Here is a 23,054-nt window from a genome sequence, read left to right as displayed (position 1 = left end):
TCTATGAAATTCTCTACCACCAATCCATTTCATTCAAAGGATTAAAAAGTTTATTAGAAAAGCAGAAAAATGCAAAAGAAATATTTAAATGGTTTATCAGATAATAATGAAATTACTAAAATCCTGAGGATTACATAAAAAATTAAACAAAATAATATAGTAAACATGGCTAATAGTCTGTTATATAATTATACATTTTTTTTAATGTTTTATTTATTTCTAGGAGAGAGAGAGAGAGACAGCGTGAGCAGGGGAGGGTCAGAGAGAGAGGGAGTCACAGACTGAAATAGGCTCCAGGCTCTGAGCTGGCAGTCAGCACAGAGCCCGACGCGGGGCTCGAACCCACGAACCGCAAGATCATGACCTAAGCGAAAGTCGGACGCTTAACCGACTAAGCCACCCAGGCGCCCCATATATAATTATACATTTAAGTTGAAATGCAAACATGTTTGTCACCATAGTTTTTCTTTATGAAATCATTACTAGAGTTTTACAATGTTCGTTTACTTCAATTTTTTGAGCTTCTTATGATGAGTAGCATTTATTTCTATATTCTCCAGATTTTTACAAATTAATATTTTGTTATTTAAAATGTCATGCTGGGGCGCCTGGGTGGCTTAGTCGGTTAAGCGTCCGACTTTCGCTTAGGTCATGATCTCACGGTTCGTGGGTTCGAGCCCCGCATCGGGCTCTGTGCTGACTGCCAGCTCAGAGCCTGGAGCCTGTTTCAGTCTGTGACTCCCTCTCTCTCTGACCCTCCCCTGCTCACGCTGTCTCTCTCTCTCTCTCCTAGAAATAAATAAAACATTTAAAAAAATAAAATAAAATAAAATGTCATGCCAAGGAGTTAGAAATTTATGCTGAAATCAGTAAAAGATGTAAAAGCACATAGGTGACTCTTCTGTCCCCATCCCCCAGATAACTTCCATGTCTCTCTGGTTCATGGGCCTTGTTTCTTCATTTGTGTGGGCGTTAGTGTTGGTCTCGCCAGGGTCAGCCTCAGCTACAAAGCCCTCTTCCCCAGTGTGCGTGTACGAGGACTCACTGCTACACACATTCCTAAATTATTTGTGCTTGTTAGGCTCACATCTGTCCTGCAGAAAGATGAAAATCGACAATTCCCTGCCTCAATGAATTTATGATCGATCAATGTGAGAAGTCATATTTTAGATTCCGGGGAAGAGAGGGGAGTGGAGGACCTTAGGCTCACCTTGCCCTACAGATACAACCAGATAACACCCACGTCAGAGTAGAAAATCCAGGGAACAACCCAAGGGCTGGCGGAACAAACTCTCCACAGCTCAATGTAGAGAAGCGTACACATCAAATAGGGGAGGAAGGGTGGAGGCATGGTTGGGAGTTAAATGGCCCCACGGGGCTGTCTGTGAGAGGAAGAGATGCCAGGGTCCACAGGCGTTAGAAACAGACGCCCACACATACCACAGGCACAGGGAAGACAAGCCCCATAACATTTGGCTTTGAAAACCAGAGGGCCCACATTGCAAGAATTTTTACAATCAACAGGGCCTAACACCTGGAACTTTAAAAATCACCAGGCTCCTGGGAGAGGCAGGAGGGTGAGAGGAAACTGAGTCCCCACCCTTAAAGAGACAGTACAACAAATAGCCTCACAGAGATACAGCATAGAAGCAGCAGTTTGAAAAACACCTGGGATTTGCAAGATGAAGATTTGTTTATTCACTTCAGAGCATGTGCTGCTGCAGGATCAGAGATCTCGGGAGACTTTTCCAGGAAAAAAGGAGATCCCAGACCCCATTTCCCTTCTCTACCACCCACCCCCCAGCATACACACACAGACACCTGCAGGAGCCAGTCAGCATTTACACTCAGTACCTGACTTGCCAGGAGCCCACTGCATGCCCATGTTCTCCTGCAGACACGCCCCTCCAGCCTCTGCTCCATGTCTCCTTCCACAACAGACCAACACAAACTTTGCTAACACCACGTGTCCCACCACCTGCGTAGCTTCTGCAGATCTACCACTTCTAGCCTCGGCTGCCTCAGCCCCTAGCGTTTCCCCTCTGCCAGCCCAGACCTTGCTGGCATCACATGCACCACCCCCAGGTTCTACTACAGACCTGCTCCCTCTATTATGCACTTGGCGGGAACCCATCCAAAACAGCGCCACACGCTCAGCCGCGTGTAAGCAGCTCTGACAGGGGTCAGTACCACTCCAAAGTGCCTCCCACCTGGGAAGAGGGAAAGGTAACCACACACATCAGACTGACCGAAGACCCACAATAGGTTGGGGACAGACATCTGGTCTGACGGCAGGTCCCACCTACCAATGAAAGCTCCTCAAGGGACAACAAAGGGAAAGCAGCTCGCAGCTCAATGCTACTGCATGCATATCTGGCAAACACCTGGCTTGACTCAGCTCAAACCCAAGACACCCCCAAGACTGGCCCACTACCAGCACAGGCAGAGATCCATTACAGAGGACTGGGCTGAGGGTGAAAGCAGCTCAGCCACACGAGTAGGGCAGATGCAACACACGAAGGAGACAACCATGTTTCTGGGTAGCAGGAGAAATTGCACTGCAAGGCACTAGAGGACCACTTCTTCATAAAGGCCATTTCAAGAGCGGGAGACATAGCTGATTTTCCTAACACAGAGAAAAAGACATGAAGACTTAGACAACATGAGGAGACAGAGGAATATGTCCCAAGTAAAAGAACAGAACAAAATCACAGCAAGTGAGCTAAACGAAACAAAAATAAATAGTATTCCCAACAGAGAATTTAAAGCAATGATCATAAAGATACTCACTGGACTTGGACTTGAGAGAAAACTGGGGGACCTCAGTGAGACCCCTAACAAAGAGATGGAAAACATAAAAAAGAACTCAATAAATGAAGAAGTCAATAAATTAAACTTAAATACACTAGAGAGAATAAATAGTAGACTAGAGGGAACAGAAGAATAGACTGGAAACCTGGAGGACAGAGTCATGGAAAGCAATCAAGCTGAACAGGAGAGAGAGAAATAAGAAGAAAAAATAAAAATAGACTTAGAGAACTCAGCAACACCATCAAGTGTAATAACATTTGTCTTATAGGGATCACAAGAGGAGAAGAGAGAGAAAGAGGGACAGAAAATTTATTTTAAGGAATAATAGCTGAAAAACAGCTTCCTAACTCTGGAGAAGAAAACAGAAATCCATATCCAGAAGGCACAAAAAGCCCCCAACAAAGTCAACCCAAGGGGAACCACACCAGGATACATAGTAATTAAAATGGCAAAAATTAGTGATAAAAAGAGAATTTTAAAAGAAGTAAGACAAAAGAAAACAGTTATATAAAAGGGACACTCCATAAGACTATCAGCTGATTTTTCAGCAGAAACTTCACAGACCAGAAAGCATGACATTCAAAATGCTGGGGTGGTGGTAGGAACCTGCAACCAAGAATATTCTATCCAGCAACGCTGTCAATTAGAAGGAGAGATAAAGAGTTTCCCAGAAAAACAAAAGTTAAAGGAATCCATAGCCACTGAACCAGCCCTAAAAGAAATGTTAAAGGGGATCTTTGACTGTAAATGAAAGACCATAACTAAAAATAAGTAGGAAATACAAAAGCAGTAAAAATAAGCATATCTATAAAAATCAGTCAAGGGATTCAAAAAATAAAAAGATATGAAGCATGACACCATAAACCAAAATGTGGGGAGTAAAGAATGGGTTCAAACTTAAGTGACCATCAACCTAATATAGATTACTATATGCATAAGATGTTATATGCAAACCTAATGGTAACTACAATTCAAAAACCAATAACAGATATGCAAAACTTAAAGAGAAAGGAATCCAAGTAAATCACTTAAAAAAAGGCCAGCAAACCGTGAGAGAAGATGGCAAGAGAAGGAACAGAGAACTACAAGAACAACCATAAAACAACTAACAAAATGGCAATAAGTACATCTCTATCAATAATTACTTCCCCAAAAAATTACTTTTGATGTAAATGGACTAATGCTCCAATCAAAAGACCTAGGGTGATGGAATGGATAAAATTTTAAAAAAGCAAGATTCATCTACATACTGCCTATAAGGGACCCATTTCACACATAAAGACATCTGCAGATTGTAAGTATAAGGATGGAAGAGCATTCATCATGTAAATGGAAGTGAAAAGAAAGCCAGCATAGCAATACTTATATTGGACAAAATAAATTTTAAAACAAAGACTGTAACAAGAGACAAAGAAGGACACTATATAATCAAAAAGGGAACAACCTAATAAGAAGATAAAACAATTATAAATATGTATGCATCATCATGGGAGTACCCAACTACATAAAGCCAGCTAATAACAAACATAAAGGAAGTAACTGATAGTATTATGATAAGAGAAGGGGACTTTGACACGCCACTTACATCAATAGATAGATCATCGAAACAGAAAATCAACAAGAAAACAGTGGCTTTGAACGATATATGAATCTAACAGAAAAATTTAGAACATCCCATCCTAAAATAGTAGTATACACATTCTTTCCAAGTGCCCATGGAACATTCTCCAGAATAGGTCACATATTAGGCCAAAAAACATGTCTCAACAAATTCAAAAAGATTAAAGTCAGAACATGCATCTTTTCTGAACACAATGCTATAAAACTAGAAATCAATCACAAGGAAAAAAACTAGAAGGAACACAAATTCATGGCTTAATAACATGCTACTAAACGATGAATGAGTCAACCAAGAAATCAAAGAAGAAATCAAAAAATACATGGGGACAAATGAAAATACAGCAGTCCAAAATCTTTGGGATGCACCAAAAGCTGTTTTAAGAGGGAAGTTTCTAGCAATACAGGTCTACATCAAGAAGCAAGAAAAGTCTCAAATAAACAGCATAACCCTACACCTAAAGGAACTAGAAAAAGAAGAAAAAACAGTATAAAAGAGAAAATATAAAACTTAGAGCAGAAATAAACAAAATAGAAACTAAAAAAAATAATAGAATAAATCATTGAAACCAGGAGCTGGTTCTTTGAAAAGATCAACAAAGTTGATAAAACTTTAGCTAGACTCATTAAAAGAGAGAGAGAAGGAGGAGGAGGGGAGGGAGAGAGAGAGAGAGAGGAGACTCAGATAAACAAAATGAGAAATGAAAGAGGAGAAATAACAACCAACACCACAGAAATACAAAGGATTATAAGAGAATATTGTAAAAAATTATATGCCAACAAATTAGACAACCTAGAAGAAATGGATAAATTCCTAGAAACATATACTCTCCCAAAACTGAATCAGAAAGAAATAGAATATTGGAACAGACCAGCAATAAAATTGAATCAATAATCAAAAAACTCCCAAAATACAAAAGTCCAGGACCAGACAGCTTCACAGGATAATTCTATCAAACACTTAAAAGAGAACTAATACCTACTCTTCTCAAACTGTTCCAAAAAATAAAAGAAAAAGGAAAGCTTCCAAATTCATTCTAAGAGGTCAGCATTACACTGATACTAAAACTAGGAAAAGATACTACAAATAAAGAACTACAGGCCAATATCTGCAATGAACATAGAAGCAAAAATCCTCAACAAAATATTAGCAAACAAAATCCAACAAGACGCTAAAAAAATTATCCATCACAGTCAAGTGGTATTTATTCCTGGGATGCAAGACGGTTCAATATTTGCAAATCAATCAACATGATACATCACATCCACAAGAGAAAGGATAAAACTATATGATCATTTCAATAGATTCATAAACAGCATTTGATAAAGTACAACATCCATTCATAATAAAACCCTCAACAAAGTCAGTCTAGATAGAACATACTTCAACATAATAGAGGCCATATATGAAAAACCCACAGCTAACATCATACTCAATGGTGGAAAACAGACCTTTTCAATTAAAATCAGGAACAAGACAAGGATGTCCACTCTCACATCTGTATTCAACATAATACTGGAAGACTAGACACCGCAATCAGAGAAGAAAAATGAATAAAGGTATCCAAATTAATAAGAAAGTAATATGTTCATGATTTGCAGATGACGTGATACTACTTATAGAAATCCAAGACTCCACCAAAAAACAGCTAGAACTAATAAATGAATTCAATAATGTTACAGGATATAAAATCAATATACAAAAATGTATTGCATCTCTACACACTATAAGGAAGTAGCAAAAAAGAAATTAAGAAAACAATTTCAATTACAATTGCACCAAAAATATTAAAATGCCTAGGAATAAGCTTAACTGTACTCTGAGAACTCTGAAAAACATTGATGAAAGAAGTTGAAGATGACACAACATTTACTTAACACATATTATGGCCTAAAGATATGATGGCTAATAAAATATTGTAGCCCACTGTAATGCTCTTTTTCCCCTGACATTACCTCTGTCTCACCTTAGTCCAGGCCCCATAGCTCCTCAACAACCAAAAGAGAATTTCACTATAGTTTTCTCCAGAACCTCCAGCCAATAGGAGGTTGGCTCCTAATGCACAAATTTATTTAAATAACTTCCTTCTTCAAAAACTTTTAGTTGCACCCCCTTAACCTATGGAGTAAATTATAAATTCTTTCAGTGAAAACAATTTAAGAATCTCTCTTGGTCCCAATATGTTTTTCCAATCCTAAAATCCTAACACATAGAGGAGTGATTTACATTACCTCAGTCCTTCTATATATTTTATGTCATATATATTAGCCTAGGCTTTTCACATATTTTATCTTCATAATAACACCAGAGATCCACAGGCTCCTATCATGTCCTCCCCCAGAACATTTCATTTTCCTCCCGGGCACACCAAAGACTTGATTTGTAAGCCCCCCGAGAGCCAGGTGGAGCCACACGGCTGGTTCTGGCCAACGGAATATGAATAAATTTCTAGACCTGGTCCCTAAAAGGTCTCCCACACTCTCTTCCTCTTACTTCCTTTCTATGGTCAATTTAGGGACCAAATATTAAGGATAATGGTGTCCTAAGATAGGGTCCCTAACACGTTATCCTGCAGCAGAACTTCTCCCTGACGCTGCCTCACTGCCACCCCCCAAAACTAACTTGGACTAAGATGTTAGGAAACATTCATTTTTTTATTAAGTCACTGAGGTTTCTGAATTGATTTGTTGTTTCAGTGTAAACTATTTTATTCTGACATTGCAGCCAGAGATTAATTTAATATCCTTTTAGAAATGAAAACTAAGATTCTAAATGGCAAGTGACATCTAAATTCATATATTAATAAGTAGGGCTATAAATTCAGGTCTCTACCTTCTATGATGGTTTATATGTGAACTTCACTGGGCTAAGGGATGCCCAGATAGCGAGTCACATATTATTTCCAGAAGGTGTTTCTGGAAGAGATTAGCATTTAATTCAGTAGACTAAGTAAAGATTATCCTGACCAATGCAAATCACGATCATCCAATTCATTGAGGGCCTGAATAGAACAAAAAGGCAGAGGAAGAGGGAATTTGCTCTCTGAGCTAAGTTATCTACTCTTTCCTGCTCTTGGGTGCTATGAATAGTGTTGGGTTTACATTACCTTGTGTTTAAGTCACCCAATAATCATGTTGAATGAATAAACATGGTAGTTTAACTGTTTAATCTGTCATTAGCACCTACATAGACTTACAGCAAATGTCAACGAAAGTCACTTCTGATCATAACACAGAAGGGTAATATATGCAAAGGATCTTCTGGACAAGATGTCCACTTTGATCTCCTTTTTAAATACTGGACATTAGTTCTGATTTCTAAAGTGTACTTTGAAATCCTCTGATCTTCTCTAATGAGCCACTTGATTATATAAGGCTGCCTCGTGTTTCAGCAATGAATTTGGCACTGTCTGTTAGCCAGAGCTGGGCTTAGCAAACTTGAATAGTGGAGGAGACCATTAACAAGCAGTTATTCCTGTGTTACTTCTGTTGCCACAAACCAATTTACTTAAGCAATTTTTACCTACTAAAAAAAAAAATTACACAAATTAGAGCATGTCTTTAAAAATAAATTGCTTCTAAATAAACCTTAGATGCAATTAGAATTATGATACTTTTTATGAAGAGCTGTGTCTCCTTCCATTTGGCGCTAGTGACAAAGGTTAAAAATGCCCTCTTATAAAATACCGCATAATTAAACAAAGCAATTTTGTAATTACCCACTACACAACTGGATAAATTCCAAGTTTCATAATTATTTTAACCTATAGATGATCTACTTGTATAAAAAAATAAGTCCAATGGATAAAAGAATAGAATTTCTCTTCAGCACAATTTAGTTTTGTTCCCATTCTCTCAACTTAAGCTTCTTTTTTTAAAAAATAAAAATAACAAATAGCAAACAGTTTCTGCTCCTTATATCTCCATCCTCACATAACTATGCACAGATATGAGAGCAGAAAGTCAAGCAGAAAGCTTGAGAATTTTTAAAACCTAGCATTGGAAATTAGACATACGGTGGTACATGGCATATTGAAAATGCAACCCCCACCATCAACAGGTGTAAGAATAATGCCAAAGGAGAAGTTGAGAGAACTCATGATAATAATGCAATAGAGACGGAACTCCATAAAACACAAATCCCTGGGATCAAGTTACACCACTATGTAGGCAACTTCCCACCATACCAACTTCCGGTGTTGAGCTTCCAAAAGTTTTAATCTAAAGTGCACACCATCTTCCCTCATCTTTGCAAAGGGGGGAGGCTCTCTCCACACCAAGCTACAGATAAAGGTCTAGCTACCTCATCCACCCCACTACCCCTGTCATGCTAAGGTGAAGGATAGCACCTATAAGTAATTCTATAGAAGGAATCTATTCTGCACAACGCAACACACCCTGGAATGACAAAGGGGAAAAACTTTTTTAAAAAATCATCCTTCAGGATTTCCAGGTCACTGGATGATTTTAAAATCACAGTGATGACCAACCACTTTCATCAAATATCCATGATACACCTTAGGCATCTTGCAAAGTACTAATCCTAATACTTTAGCCAAAGTCACCATGGGGTAGGTACCCTGATTAATTATTTAGTCATTTTATTTTAAAAGTAGTATTCTTGCTTTAGGCTCAGACCACTTCCCCACAGCACATTGAGCAAATATCCCCAGATTCCAGGACTTTCTATAAATGAAGAGTCTAAAACCTGATGACATCTGATGAAACTACATTCAGATCTCACTAAAAGAGCTTGATAATAACTTTTCCAGAAGGCTACTTCTACCTTCTGGAAAAGTGCACAACAGAACATGTTAACCAATGAGTCACAGGGTCCAAGTTCAATGTCCTTTGAAAACTCATCTCCCAGTCTGAGCATTTAGACTGAGGAAGGACAAGGGTCATTACATGACTATAGTGGTCCAGGAAAAGCAGCCTGGATTTGTCCCTCAGCCTGCCCCTCTTTCTGAGTTTTGGTATGAAAATAGATGTCTACGTTATGTGATCTCCACATATATGGGACACCCAGTATAAGTTTCAACTGGAAAACAACGTGGAGTAATATAAAGAGAGCGTACATTTACTCATCACTTCTTGGGTTTACCACTTTAAATCCATACAACAAGACTTTTTTTTTTTTTTTTTGCATGAGAACTCGGAGGTTCTAAGAATTGAAATGACTTTGTCAAGGTCACCTAATAAGAAACTAATGTAACTGAGCATTTGTCTCCACAGCCTACTGTCTTTCTACTATAGCATGTTAACCCCATGGATTTTAAGTTCCAAATGTTGAGTTTATGTCTCTTAACCTCTAAATCTTTTTCTTTTTCTGTAAAATTGTAACAGTCCCCAAATCACACAGCTGATAATGGATAGTGATGGGATTTGAAACACTGGCTTCATCTCTTTCTGACATACCATATGCAAACAAAACTGGACCTTTGGTCTTCCTATGCCAATTCTTTCCTCTCGTCTCCTCAAAACCTGGGATCATCTCAAAAGCACCCTTCCTCTCAGTGACTCACATCTTACACAGCAAACATATTTGGTAATTATACCTTCAAAATCTTACTCAAATCCATCACTTCTCTGCATCTCCATCCCCACCTTAAGGACTAGTTACCATCATCTCCAGCTGAGGTTAAGTAATGCTCCTCATCTATCCAATCCTTCCCACAGGGCCTGGATCTTCTGGAAACATAAATCAGGCCATATATTATCTCAACGCTTAAAGCCTTTCAATGACCTCCTATTTCATTTAGGATTACCCCTGGTCATTTCTCTCCTTTCTCTCACATGCCTTACTCATTCTTTCTGTTCTTAATATGACCAAGCCATTTTCTTTTTTCCCTCCAATAAAATGTTTTATTTTATTAACTGAATATGACTGAACATGATACAGCCAGACATTATTCTATAGCCTATGAGCCAACCATGTGACCTTAGTTGGTACAGATCCTCTTAGGAAGGCTTCTGTAAAGCATCTTGCCTTCTCTAGCAATTTTCAAGTATAACTGACATATAACATTCTATTAATTTCAGGTTTATGACTTAATGATTCAGTATTTACATACCCGGCAAAATTACTACCACAATACATTTAAAAACCAACTGTGACCAAATTAAAATTTTTTTTTTGCTTGTGATGAGAACTTTTTAGATTTACTCTCTTGGCAACTTTCAAATATACACTACAATTTTGTTGACCATGCTGTACATTATATCCCCACGACATTTCTTTTATAACTGGAAATGTATGCCTCTTGACACCCTTCACCCATTTCACCCAGCCACCCACGGCCTCCTCTGGCAAGCACCATTCTATTCTCCGTATCTGTGAGTTTGGTTTTCAAATGTATCAAGTCCCTGTCCACCTCAGGGGCTTCATACATGCTAATGTTTCTGCCTGGGGCCCTCTTACTCCTTCATCATCCCACTTCACGGGTACTTCCTCACTGTATACCCTTGCTTCCCCTCGCCCACTTCTACTGGGCCCCCCTCTTCCCTTCCTTCATGGTTCCCTGCATTAGGGCACTGGCTAAGTTGCAATAACGAAGAGAGTCCAAAAAACCAATGGACTTAAATAAGATGGAAGTTCATTTCTGTGTCAATTATACTACATGAGCCCAAAGCTAAAAGGAAGATCCTGCCGTCTTCAAACTGCAGCCTCCATCTTGGGATCCAGAACTTTCATTTCATGTTCTCATCATTTCTAGCCAGCAGGAAGGGAGAAAGGGCCAGGGAATATATGTGATTGTTCTTTAGGATGCACCTCTAAAGTGGGTGGGGGAAAAAACCAGTCCTGTTCCTACCCCACTGGCTAGAACTTAGTCATGTGGACAAACTATAAGAGATGGTTGGTGCTGGTTAGTGATCCCAACCAAAACTCAGGCATTCTGTTATTAAAGACAGACAGAATGGACATTGGTGAAAAATAAGCAGACGCTATACTTTCTCTTTATAGGACGTATTTCAATTAATAATGACATATTTATTCAGTTCAATGTCTGTCTCCTCTTTTGATGACAGAGAAACATTTTACCAGTTTGGATGAACTTAATGTTCCCCATTCCTGACACAGTTCCTGGAATATACTAGATGAGTCATAAATGTTTAATGATTGAGTGAATAGATAAAAGTTCTTAAAGAATTGTGCAAACTAATATGTCTACTTTCCTCTAAATATACTTCTCAGAAGATGGACTATATACTCTGTATATGTGGGTATGTATCTCCATTGACCCTGCCAATTCCTATGATGCCTCTGCCCGTCAGCACCCATTTCTTCCTTGGACGCTTTATCTGGAGCTGATTAACACTCCACTGCAACTTTTTTCCTGACCCTGTTTGCATCTGTCACTGCTGATGACCTCCCTATCGTTCTTATAATTCTTTCTGTCTTGGTTTCCCTGCTTAACAGTGTTTCTTCTGACCTCCCACCCAAACAGGCCAGTTACACTTCCTTCATGCCTCTACTGCAATGAGGCTTTGCTCATTGGTATCAATTTCTTTTTCCATTTAACAGCTATTTGAATCTCCACCCTGCTTACCATGCTAGTCACCAAGACACAACATATGTGATATAATCTCATTCCCCAAGGAATCTCCAAATCTGTTTGGGAGGTAGACTAGAAAACAATTTGAACCCAAAGGAGTAGGTGCCATTAAAAAAATGTTTGCTTAAAAAAAACATGGGAACTACCTCATTGTATCTGATACTATTATCATCAGATCATCCAAACTTCAAGGATAAGGAAGCTGAAGCTCAGAGAGTTAAAGTAATTTGCTCAAAGTCAGACTCCTCTCAGTTAGAAAGTAGAACTGCCAGCTCAAGGCAATCTGATAAACTCACCATCTTCCCACCCTGACAAGCTCGAATGCAATTCTACTCTACTATGCTCTGCTCTATTCTCCCCTAAGTTCTTGCCATGGCTGTCAGCTCAGCCTCTTCTCCTTGTCCACAAGCACCCAGCTTAAGGGCCCCATAGTGCACTCCATACGTTAGAGTAATGGCCTCTCATGTTATTTGCCTCAGTCTTGGATCTTATCAGAACAGTAGGCACTACTGAATGCTGGGCAGTACAGAGAGAAATGACATCTGTTTGCTTGTGTGCCAATTACATCTTACTGCAAACTACCCCATGCATTCAAAAAACAACTCGCTCACATCTCTCATGGTCCTGAGGGTTGACAGGGCTCAGGGGCATAGTTCTTGCTCAGGAGCTCTCACGCAATTGTAGTGAGATACTGGCTGGGACTGGAATCATCAGAAGGCTTCCTCACTCACATTTCAGGTGCCTGGGCTAAGATGGCTGGGAAAAATGGGACCTGGGCAGACCTCTCCATGCGGTTATCTTGGGTTACCTCACAGCATGGCAGTCTCAGAGCAGCTGGACCTCTCATGTGGCAGCAAGCTTCTCCAAAAATATGCATTCCAAGAGGTCTGGGAGAAAGCTTTAGTTCCAGAATGTCATTTCTGCTGAATCCATATAAGTCTAATTATAGAAACATAATTTCTATAGACATCGGTCCAGAATCCAAGGTGGTAAAGTTAGACTCTACTTCTCCATGAAACAAGTAGCAAAAAATTGGCAGCCTTCTTAATCAACTTCATGTAGAGTAACACAAATCTGGGCTCAAATCCCAGGTTTGCCACTTACTAGCTGTGTGGCCTTAAGCCAGTTACTAAACCTCTCTGAAACTCAGTGTTCTCACCTTTAAAATGTTGAAAACACTATTTCTCTCACCAGGTTGCTGCGAGAACAAAGAGAAATTCAGTATGTGAAATACCATGTGCCAGGCAGGTGCTCAGTACACATTAGTCTTCTTTCCCATCATGCTCCACCCTCACTCCCAAGCAGGTGACAGAATAGGGTTTCCATAAACAGGAGCCAACTGAAAGAGCTCCCAGCTGCCAAAGCTAAAGCAACCTAACCAGAAATATGAATAAAGTAGTATGGGGTTATAACCCAAATTATAAAATAAATATTCCTGAGTCCATACAGATTTAAATAAATGAATAAATTTATAAATGGGGAGAAGAAATAAATATCCTCTGCAGAAGAATTCTAATTAATTTAGATTAGAAATGGAGCAATACCCCCCGCCCCCGGCCATGTCTCAACTGTGGACCTCTTTCCAAAGAATGTAGTACAGAAAGGGAGAAACCTGACCAAACCTATCCCAGCCAGGTGATCAAGGTGAGCATCAGTAGTTGTTAGTCATGTTGACAGTACATGCTCTTCATATGATGTGATGAAAGTGGCACTTAACCTCTGTGATCTTGCTCCCAGCATCCATGGCCCCAGTCCAACCATGAGGAAAATATCACACATATCCTGAGAGATAAGTACTTGACCAGTACTCCTCAAAATCCTAAAAGTCATCAAAAACAAGGAAAATCTGAGAAACCGTCAGAACCAAGAGAAGCCTGAGGAGACAACTAAATATGATATGGCATCCTAGATGAGACCCCGGCACAGAAAATAAAAAGGACAGTAAGGTAAAACTAAAGAAATTTGAAACTATGGAATTTAGCCGTTATAATGCATCATTGTTGGTTCATTAATTCTAACACATGTATCATACAAATTTAAGAGGTTAATAATTGAAGAAACTGTGTGGAGAGTATTGGAAAATCTCTATATTTTCTTCCCAATTGTCTACAGATCCAAAATTGTTCTAAATACTAAGTTTCTATTGGGGAAAAAATATAGCCCTTGCTAAACACTAAAAAGACTGATGCCTTCTGAGGTGCTATGAGTCTTGGTGGTCTTGTCTGGGGAGGCTTGGGCTCAGAAGCCACTGTGCTGAGTTGAGTATCTGGGTTGAGTTGGACAGGCTCCTCAGCTTGGAATAACATCTCATGCTAACCCAACATGTTGATTCCTGCCTCTTCTCTGTCCGTGGCACCGTTACCTCCCAGATCCCCAAGTTCAAGACTTCAGAGTCAGCGTTTCACTGTTTTTGTCCCACTTTCTAAGTTCAGTTACTTCTATTCATAATTTTTATCTCACACCCAATACATCAACTCAGTACTACTGTGCTAGCTCTGTCCTCCCTGTCCCCAGACTCTCTCCAATTTCAATCCATCCTTCAATGTCGCCAGAGTTGACGTCTCCAAAAACATACTCGATGGCGCCAACTTCTGCTCAAAGCACTCCTTTGACATAGAATGCACGGCTACTAGCACTCACGCAAGGGTCGTCACGCTGGCCACAACTCACATGTCTGCTTTCTTTCCCCATCCCTCCCTCTGACACCTCTTACACTGCAGTCACACCAGATTGCCGCTGCACTTCCTCACATACCTCCTGGATTGTCAGGCCTTTGTGCCTTTGGGGGTCCTTGGACTCCACCAGGAATGCCCATGTCATCCCCTCCCCATCTTTCCTCACTTGGTGAACCCATCACCCCCACAAACCTCACCTCAGAAGTAACCTCTTTCAGGAGGAGGCAAGATGGCGGAGAAGTAGGGAGCTCTGTGCATTTCGCCTGCACCCGTCTCTCAAACAGAGAAGACCTGAAGCCATGACACTGAGCCGCAGGAGTTTGAGAAGAGAAAGAGACAGAGTGCACTGGGAAGGCAACCTCATTACTGCGTGAGTGCGAACTGGGGAAGATAAAAGCAGGCCCAGACCGGAGACACGGAGGGAGGGGAGGGAGCCCGCCTCGCGGGGAGCTGCGGGGAGTCGAGGGGAAAAGAAAGAGTGGCTGAAACTGCTCATAGAACTGTCCCTGGAGAAGAGAAAACCCTCGGCTTGGAAGAAGAGTGCTTTTGGTTCTAGCTGGGGTGCTGACTTTGAACTGGGTGCCCCGGTCCCACACAGCGCCAGGAGAAACCGCTCCGCTGCTCCCCCAGCTCCATCCCTTGCGGCAGGAAGGCTGCTGACCCGAGGCTGCGCCCCCGCTCCCCCAGCCACCTACCCGAGGCTACGCTGCTGCCCTTCCAGCTCAACCCTGGCACAGGGAAGCACAACCTGCGGGGCAGTGTTTCAGGGGGCATCAATAAAGCGAGCGGACTGGGACCTGGACACGAGGCGGGGCTTGGGACACAGAACACAGCCCACCTTGGCTACGCCAGTGACACTGGGAGATCAGACCCAAAAGAGTGAGTTGCAACGTCTGGTTCCAGAAGGGACTGGGACGCCGCCATTTTTCTCCCCACAACCACCAGGGCGGGGCCTCAGGGAGGGGCCGTAGGGACACGGTGGAGGCTAAGACCCGCCCACACCAAACCACGCCCATCCCCGCCAGAGAGCTGCTTTTTCACTTATTTTTTTTTTTTTTACCGGAGCCCGAGGCAAGACCAACATGGATGCACTGCCGTGATTAATTCTAGATCAATTCTTTCTATTCATATATATTTTCCCTTGTCTCATTCCTATCCCTCCCCTCTGCCAGTGGGGCACTCTGGTCATTGGTTTGCTTAAACAGTCACATGTAATCCATTCTCTAGATGTAAATTCTACACCTCCACCACCTTTCTATCTCTCTCTCTCTCTGGAGTTCAGACTATATAGTTTCTCTGAATAACATTATCTGTGTTTCTTTCTCCTCACCTCTTACCGTAGTCTCCTCTTCCTCTCCTGAATTAAGCCTCTTAGTCTCTCTGCCTGGTCATTGTCCAGTTTCACCTCCTCCCCGCCCTGTCATTTCTCTCTTTGTATATGCTCTTCCATCAGCACTGCATATACCCGGCTCTTTATCTCTAGCGGGGAATTCTGGTTTTATGCTTTTAGACTGTCCTTTGTCTTTTGGGTTTTTTTTCTTTTTTCTTTTCTTTTCTTCTTTGTTATTCATTATTTGTTATTTTTTTATTTTTATTTTTGTTATTTGTTTTCTTCTTCCTCTTTTTTCTTTATTTTTATTCTTTTCTTTTTTTCCCCTTTCTTTTTCTTTTTCCCTTTCAGTTTGCATGTTTGTTGGATTTCTCTGTGCGTTTGTGTGCTTTTGTTCCCTGTGTGTTTCTCTGTCTGTTTTCTTTTCCCGGGCTACTTCAATAAACAAGCCAAAGTACACGTGGTGGAGAGTACCAAATACCACTAAGAGTAGGGAAATAAAATAACCAAAGTCTCAACGAGAGAGACCAAGAGACACCATTCAAAGAACACTTCCTGAACAGACAGGTCCTGGACAGTAAAAGAGCCTGCTTTAATACAGCAGTACTCGCAGGTGCAGAGCACATAACAAGTTTTTAAAACCAGCAAGAGACAGAAAGCTAGCCAAAATGACAAAATGGAAGAACTCTCCTCTAAAGAAATTCCAGGAAGAAATGACAGCTAAAGAACTGCTCAAAACAGATATAAGTAACATAAATGAACAATAATTTAGAACAATAGTCATAAAATTAATCACTGGGCTTGAAAAAGGCATGGAAGACATCAGAGAAGCTATTGCCACAAAGACTATAGAGCTTAAAAATAGTTGTGATGAATTAAAAAATGCTATAAATGAGATGCAAAATAAAATGGGGGCATCCAATGCACGGATTCAAGAGGCAGAGAGGAGAATAGGTGAAATAGAAGACACAATTATAGAAAAAGAGGAAGCCGAGAAAAAGAGACACAAACTAATCCAGGAACACGAAAGGAGAGTTCAAGAGCTGAGTGATGCAATCAAATGGAACAATATACGTATCATAGGAATTCCAGAAGAGGAAGAAAGAGGAAAAGGTGCTGAAGGAGTCCTTGAACAAATTATAGCAGAGGAGTTCCCCAATCTGTAGAAGGAAACAGATGTTGAAATCCAAGAGGCACAGAGAACTCCCCTCAGATGTAATTAGAATCAATCTTCTGCACAACATATCATAGTGAAACTGGAAAAATATAAGGACAAAGAGAGAATTCTGAAAGCAGCTAGGGAGAAAAGGGCCCTAACATACAAAGGCAAACGTATCAGAGTGGTTACAGACCTATCTACTGAAACTTGGCAGGCCAGAAAGGAATGGCAGGAAATCTTCAATGTGATGAACAGAAAAAACATGCAGCCAAGAATCCTCTATCCAGCAAGCCTGTCATTCAGAATAGAAGGAGAGATAAAAGTCTTTCCAAATTAACAAAAACTGAAAGAATTCATCACCACTAAACCAACCCTACAAGAAATCCTGAGGAGAACTCTATGAGGGAAAAGTTTCAAGGAACTCAAGGTACCAGAGACACCACCACAAGCATGAATCCTTTAAAGAACACAATGACTCTAAACCCATATTTTTCAATAATAACACTGAATGTAAATGGACTAAATGCTCCAATCAAAAGACATAGGGTAACATAATGGATAAAAGAACAAAATCCATCTATTTGCTGTCTACCAAAAACTAATTTTACACCTGAGGACACTTTCAGATAGAAAGTAAGGGGATGGAGAAATATCTATGATGCTAGTGGAAGTCAAAAGAAAGCTGGACTATTTATACTTATATCAGAAAAACTGGATTTTAAACTAAAGGCAGTAACAAGGGATGAAGAAGGACATTATATAATAATTACAGGGTCTATCCATCAGGAAGAGCTAACAATTATAAATGTCTATGCACCGAATACGGAAGCACTTAAATATATAAAACAATCACAAGTAGAAACAATCTTATGGATAAGAATATGCTAATAGCAGGAGACTTTTATACTCCACTTACAGCAATGGATAGATCAACTAGACAGAAAATCACTGAAGAAACAATGGACTTGAATGACACATTGGACCAGATGGATTTGACAGATGTATTTAGAACTCTACATTCTGAGGCCAAAGAATTCACTTTCTTCTCAAGTGCACTTGGCACATTCTCCAAGATAGATCACATACTGGGACATAAAGCAGCCCTCAATAAATATAAAAGAATTGAGATTATACCATGCACACTTTCAGATCACAATGCTATGAAACTTGAAATCTACCACAGGAAGAAGTGTGGAAAACCTCCAAAAACCTGGAGGTTAAAGAACACCCTACTAAAGAATGAATGGGCCAATCAGGCAATTAGAGAAGAAATTTAAAAATATATGGAAACAAATGAAAATGAAAACACAACAATTCAAACTCTATGGGATGCGGCAAAGGCATTGTACTCCAGGCCTATTTCAAAAATTAGAAAAAGCACAAGTACAAAATTTAACAGCGCACCTAAAGGAACTAGAAGGAGGGCAACAAGAGCACCCCAAACCCAGTAGGGGAAGAGAAATAATAAAAATTAGGGCAGAAATAAACAATTNGAAGCCCTCAGCTAACATCATCCTCATGGGGAAAAACAGAGCTTTCCCCCTGAGATCAGGAACACGACAGGGATGTCCACTCTCACCATTGTTGTTTAACATAGTGCTGGAAGTCCTAGCATCAGCAATCAGACAAGAAAAGGAAATAAATGGCATCAAAATTGGCAAAGAGGATGTCAAACTTTCGCTTTTCATAGATGACATGATACTCTACATAGAGAATCCNACACCAGTCAGAGTGGCTAAAATGAGCAAATCAGAGAACTCTAGATGCTGGCGAGGATGTGGAGAAACGGGCACCCTCCTACACTGTTGGTGGGAATGTAAACTGGTGTGGCTCCTCTGGAAAACAGTGTAGAGGTTCCTCAAAAAACTAACAATGAAACTCCCTTATGACCCAGCAGTAGCACTGCTAGGAATTTACCCAAGGGATACAGGAGTGCTGATGCATAGGGGCACGTGTACCCCAATGTTCATAGCAGCACTCTCCACAATAGCTAAAACATGGAAAGAGCCTAAGTGTCCATCAACGGACGAATGGATCAAGAAGATGTGGTTTATCTATACCATGGAATACTACATGGCAATGAGAAAGAATGAACTCTGGACATGTGTAGCGACTTGGATGGAACTTGAGGGCGTTATGCTGAGCGAAATAAGTCAGGCAGAGAAGGACAGATACCATATGTTTGCATGTATAGGAGGATTAGGAGGAACTTAACGGAGGACCATGGGGGAGAAGAAGGAGGAAAATAGTTGGAGAGAGGGAGTGAGGCAAACCATGAGAGACTCTTAAATGTTGAGAAAAAACTGTGGGCTGATTGGGGTGGGAGAGAGGGGAAGTGGGGTAATGGGTACGGAGGAGGGCACTTGTTGGGATGAGCACTGGGTGTTATATGGAAACCAGCTTGACAATAACCTATTTAAGAAAAATGAAGAAGAAGTTACCTTTTTCTGTGCTCTCTCTGACTCCCCAAGCAGAGACTCTCCCCAACAGCACTGCCCATGTGTGACTACACTCATTTCCACAAGAAGAATCTGTCCTGTGAGGATCACCTGACATCTACCTGTGCCCTCCACACCTAAAGCAATGCCTTTCACATGGCGGGTATCCAGTAAATGTGCACCAGATGCTTCTATTCTTTGACTCATCCCAGCTGTTCTGGGCCACACTCCCCGGGACCCCTTTGCTCCCATATACGACCACCACCTCCCACCCCCATTAGAACTTTCTTTCCTAGATGACCGTCTCCCCGTTGGCTCTGCAGAGATGCAGCCGGGACTCTGCAGCAAGAGTCAGCAGAATGAGAAAAGAATTGACACCTTGAGCTTAACCCCAGGCTTCAGAAGCTCAGGAGGCAACCCAAATGGTGCCAGTCTCTCTCCTCTTATGTGAAATATGTTTCCTTGTGTCGTTGTTATATCCTGCTGACTCAAGATGAAACAGCTGCAGCCATCAAATGGGGCAAGGAAACCGGTTTGCTTTACCTAATAACTGCAGCGTCCCTACGGCTTCCTCCCCTACTAATCAGTCACAGATTCCAACAGAGAGCACAAGCGCACCCCCTGCCCAGGCCCAAGCCCATAACTGATGCCCACCAGCCTGGATGTCGGGTTGGTTTCTTCTTAGCCCTCAGAGTCTGTAAGTGCTACAGCGGAGTGAGATGCCATAGGTACACAGGTCCAAAAACAAATGAACAATAAGTCATTAGAAACCAAATTAATGAGGGGGAGGAAATTACAAAATAAATTTCCTCAGATGAATCATACAGAAACTCAGACATGTTCACGTAAATTGGTGTCAAAAAATAATCTTAAAATTTGGGCCTCCAAGCACTGAATACCAAATAAATATTGAAGGCTACATGCAGATGTTTTCTGAAGTTCTTCCTAAAGAATTCTATTTTATCACAATGAGGCCATTTCTTTATTTTTGTACAATTGTTCTAATGATTTAAATTATAAAGCATGTGAGGGATTTGTTTCAGTTTGTTTTTCATATTTATTATCTCTTTTCCTAAATAGTAATTCTTATTCTTCAAAACGCATAAGGCCAATGATGAGGGATAGGGGGTGGAGATTGGCACAAAATTACTAGAGACCAATGCTCCCTTACTGAGGGCCTAACTATGGTGAATATCGGTACAGTTTCTCTCTTGCTGAAAAGCACTAATTTTTTTCCACTGGAACCCAGACCTGTTCTCCATGATCCTCACACCAAACGTGACTCTGTGGCCAAAGCAGAAATTCAAAGAATTAGCATTCATTAAATGTTAGCATTGTTATATATTATAATTTTCTTAATAAATCTTATCATATTTTATAAATAAGAGTAAATAATATACTCATAAGAATCAAAATCACAAAGACCACAGTTTTTTTTTTTTTTACTTAATAGGTCTACATTTGATCATTAGATTGGTAGTGATGTCAAAAGTTTCTTCTTTTTTTTAATTCTCCAAACTGATATTTGCCTCAGAGTTAGCAGCTGATAACAGAGAGATTATGAAAATTCTGGCTAAAATTAAAATGCCAAAACTGGATCTTCTGGATAATGAGAAACTGATTGCCTCTATTACTGGAGAGGAAATGAAAACAGCAATAGAAAAATTTGCAAGTAGCAAGGCTCCCGTGGTGATGAGTACCAATTGGAATAGGATAAAGCTTTTGAGGGAGAATCAAAAGATCTGTTATGCAGGATTTATGAGGACTGTCTACTTATGAGATCCATGAAAGCCCCAATGCAAGAGCCTTTATTCTTATAATCTGTCAAAAGTACCAACATTGCTTCTGTTTGCCTAATTAATTGCACTGGATTAAAAAAAAAAAAAAAGCTTTCCAGGTAGGAACTGGATGAAATAATTCAAGTTGAGATCAGTGGTGGTTTCTTGCATGGTTGCACTCATTATATGTGCAAAATGTTTAATTTACAAGTGCCAGCAAATAGATTTAGACCTCTCTTTTATTGCACAGAAAGTCTTTATCATGTAGAAGAGGCATATTTACAAAGACTGTTAAACAAATTTCATTTTCAAGAACTTGAGTAAATGACACATAAGGCATATAACCCCTTTGTGACTATTACATCAGTTACTAGCGAGAGCGCTTCTTTCTCCAGAAGAAGGAACATGTGGTATATAGGTGCCTTTTCGCTTCATTTCATCTGATGACAAAAGTTTATGTTCAATTCAATAGGGAAGTGATTCAAGGTAAAAGTTAAAAGTCAACCATCCTCGGAAACGGAGTACTTCATTTTAAACTAATGGGTTCACTCCACTTTTCAAATTACTTGAAAAACCTCACCTTATCAAAACCACAAGAATCTGCAAGTAAACACTTAACAACAACAAAGAAGATGAAGACACAAAGCAATTGTGCTCAACGGTGCTTAGCTAGTGGGGAAGAACAAATTCCAAATCTCTCCAGTTAAAGGTAACTTTTTAAACAGATGATATCCAAATATTCTTTCTTTGAAAACTTTAGAGTTGATCACTTGCTCATTGTCTTTGGCTTTTCTCAAACAGGAGCCCCACATTGGGTGAAGGATAGGAGAAATTTTCATGTCTTTTCAGTTATTTGGAGATCATCCGATGAGACAATACAAACATACACCTGAAGGACCCTCTTATGGTGACATCTGAGGCTCTCTCCCATTTCTCAGCACCTTTGGTTTTCCCTTGATCTGGAAAATCCTTGCCACATATGAACCGTTCAGAGTGCAGTTTCCACTTAAGGCAAGATTTTCCAGACTGGTAGCTTATTCAACCCAAAATATTGTCTTTCCTTTCCTTTTCTTACAATTACTAAGTTATTTACTGTTATAATTATTAAGTTACTTGCTACTTACTTCTCAATGACATAAAAGGTAACCATAGCATATGAAAGAGTCAAGAGCACCCTCGTGTTTACTGCAGCCTTATTTACCATAGCCAAGACATGGAAGCAATCCTCAAAGTCCATCAACGGATTAATGGATAAAGAAAATGTGGAATAGATACAGGAGTCAGCCATAAAAAGAATGAAATCTTGCCATTTTCACAAACATGGGTGGACCAAGAGGGTATTATGCTAACTGAAATAAGTCAGACAGAGAAAGGCAAATACCATGTGATTTCACTTATTTGCGGAATATGAAAAAAGCGAACAAAAAAGCAAACTCACGGATACAGAGCACAGATCGGTGGTTGCCAGAGGCAGGGAGAAGGGGTTGGACTAAAAAGGTGAAGGTGGTCAAAAGGTGCAAACTTCCCATTCTAAAATAATTAAATCCTGGGTATGTAAAGTACAGTGTGATGACTGTAGTTCATAACGCCATGTTGCATATTTGAAAGTTACTGAGAGAATAGATCTTAATAATAGTTCTCATAATAAGAAAAAAATTATAACTATGTGTGGTGATAGATGTTAACTAGA

The sequence above is a fragment of the Crocuta crocuta genome, unplaced genomic scaffold (assembly GCF_008692635.1).
Source record: "Crocuta crocuta isolate KB4526 unplaced genomic scaffold, BGI_CrCroc_1.0 scaffold31, whole genome shotgun sequence".
NCBI classification, from domain to species: Eukaryota; Metazoa; Chordata; class Mammalia; order Carnivora; family Hyaenidae; genus Crocuta; species Crocuta crocuta.
The sequence above is the reverse complement of the archived record's forward strand: the minus strand, read 5'-3'. Positions refer to the sequence as shown.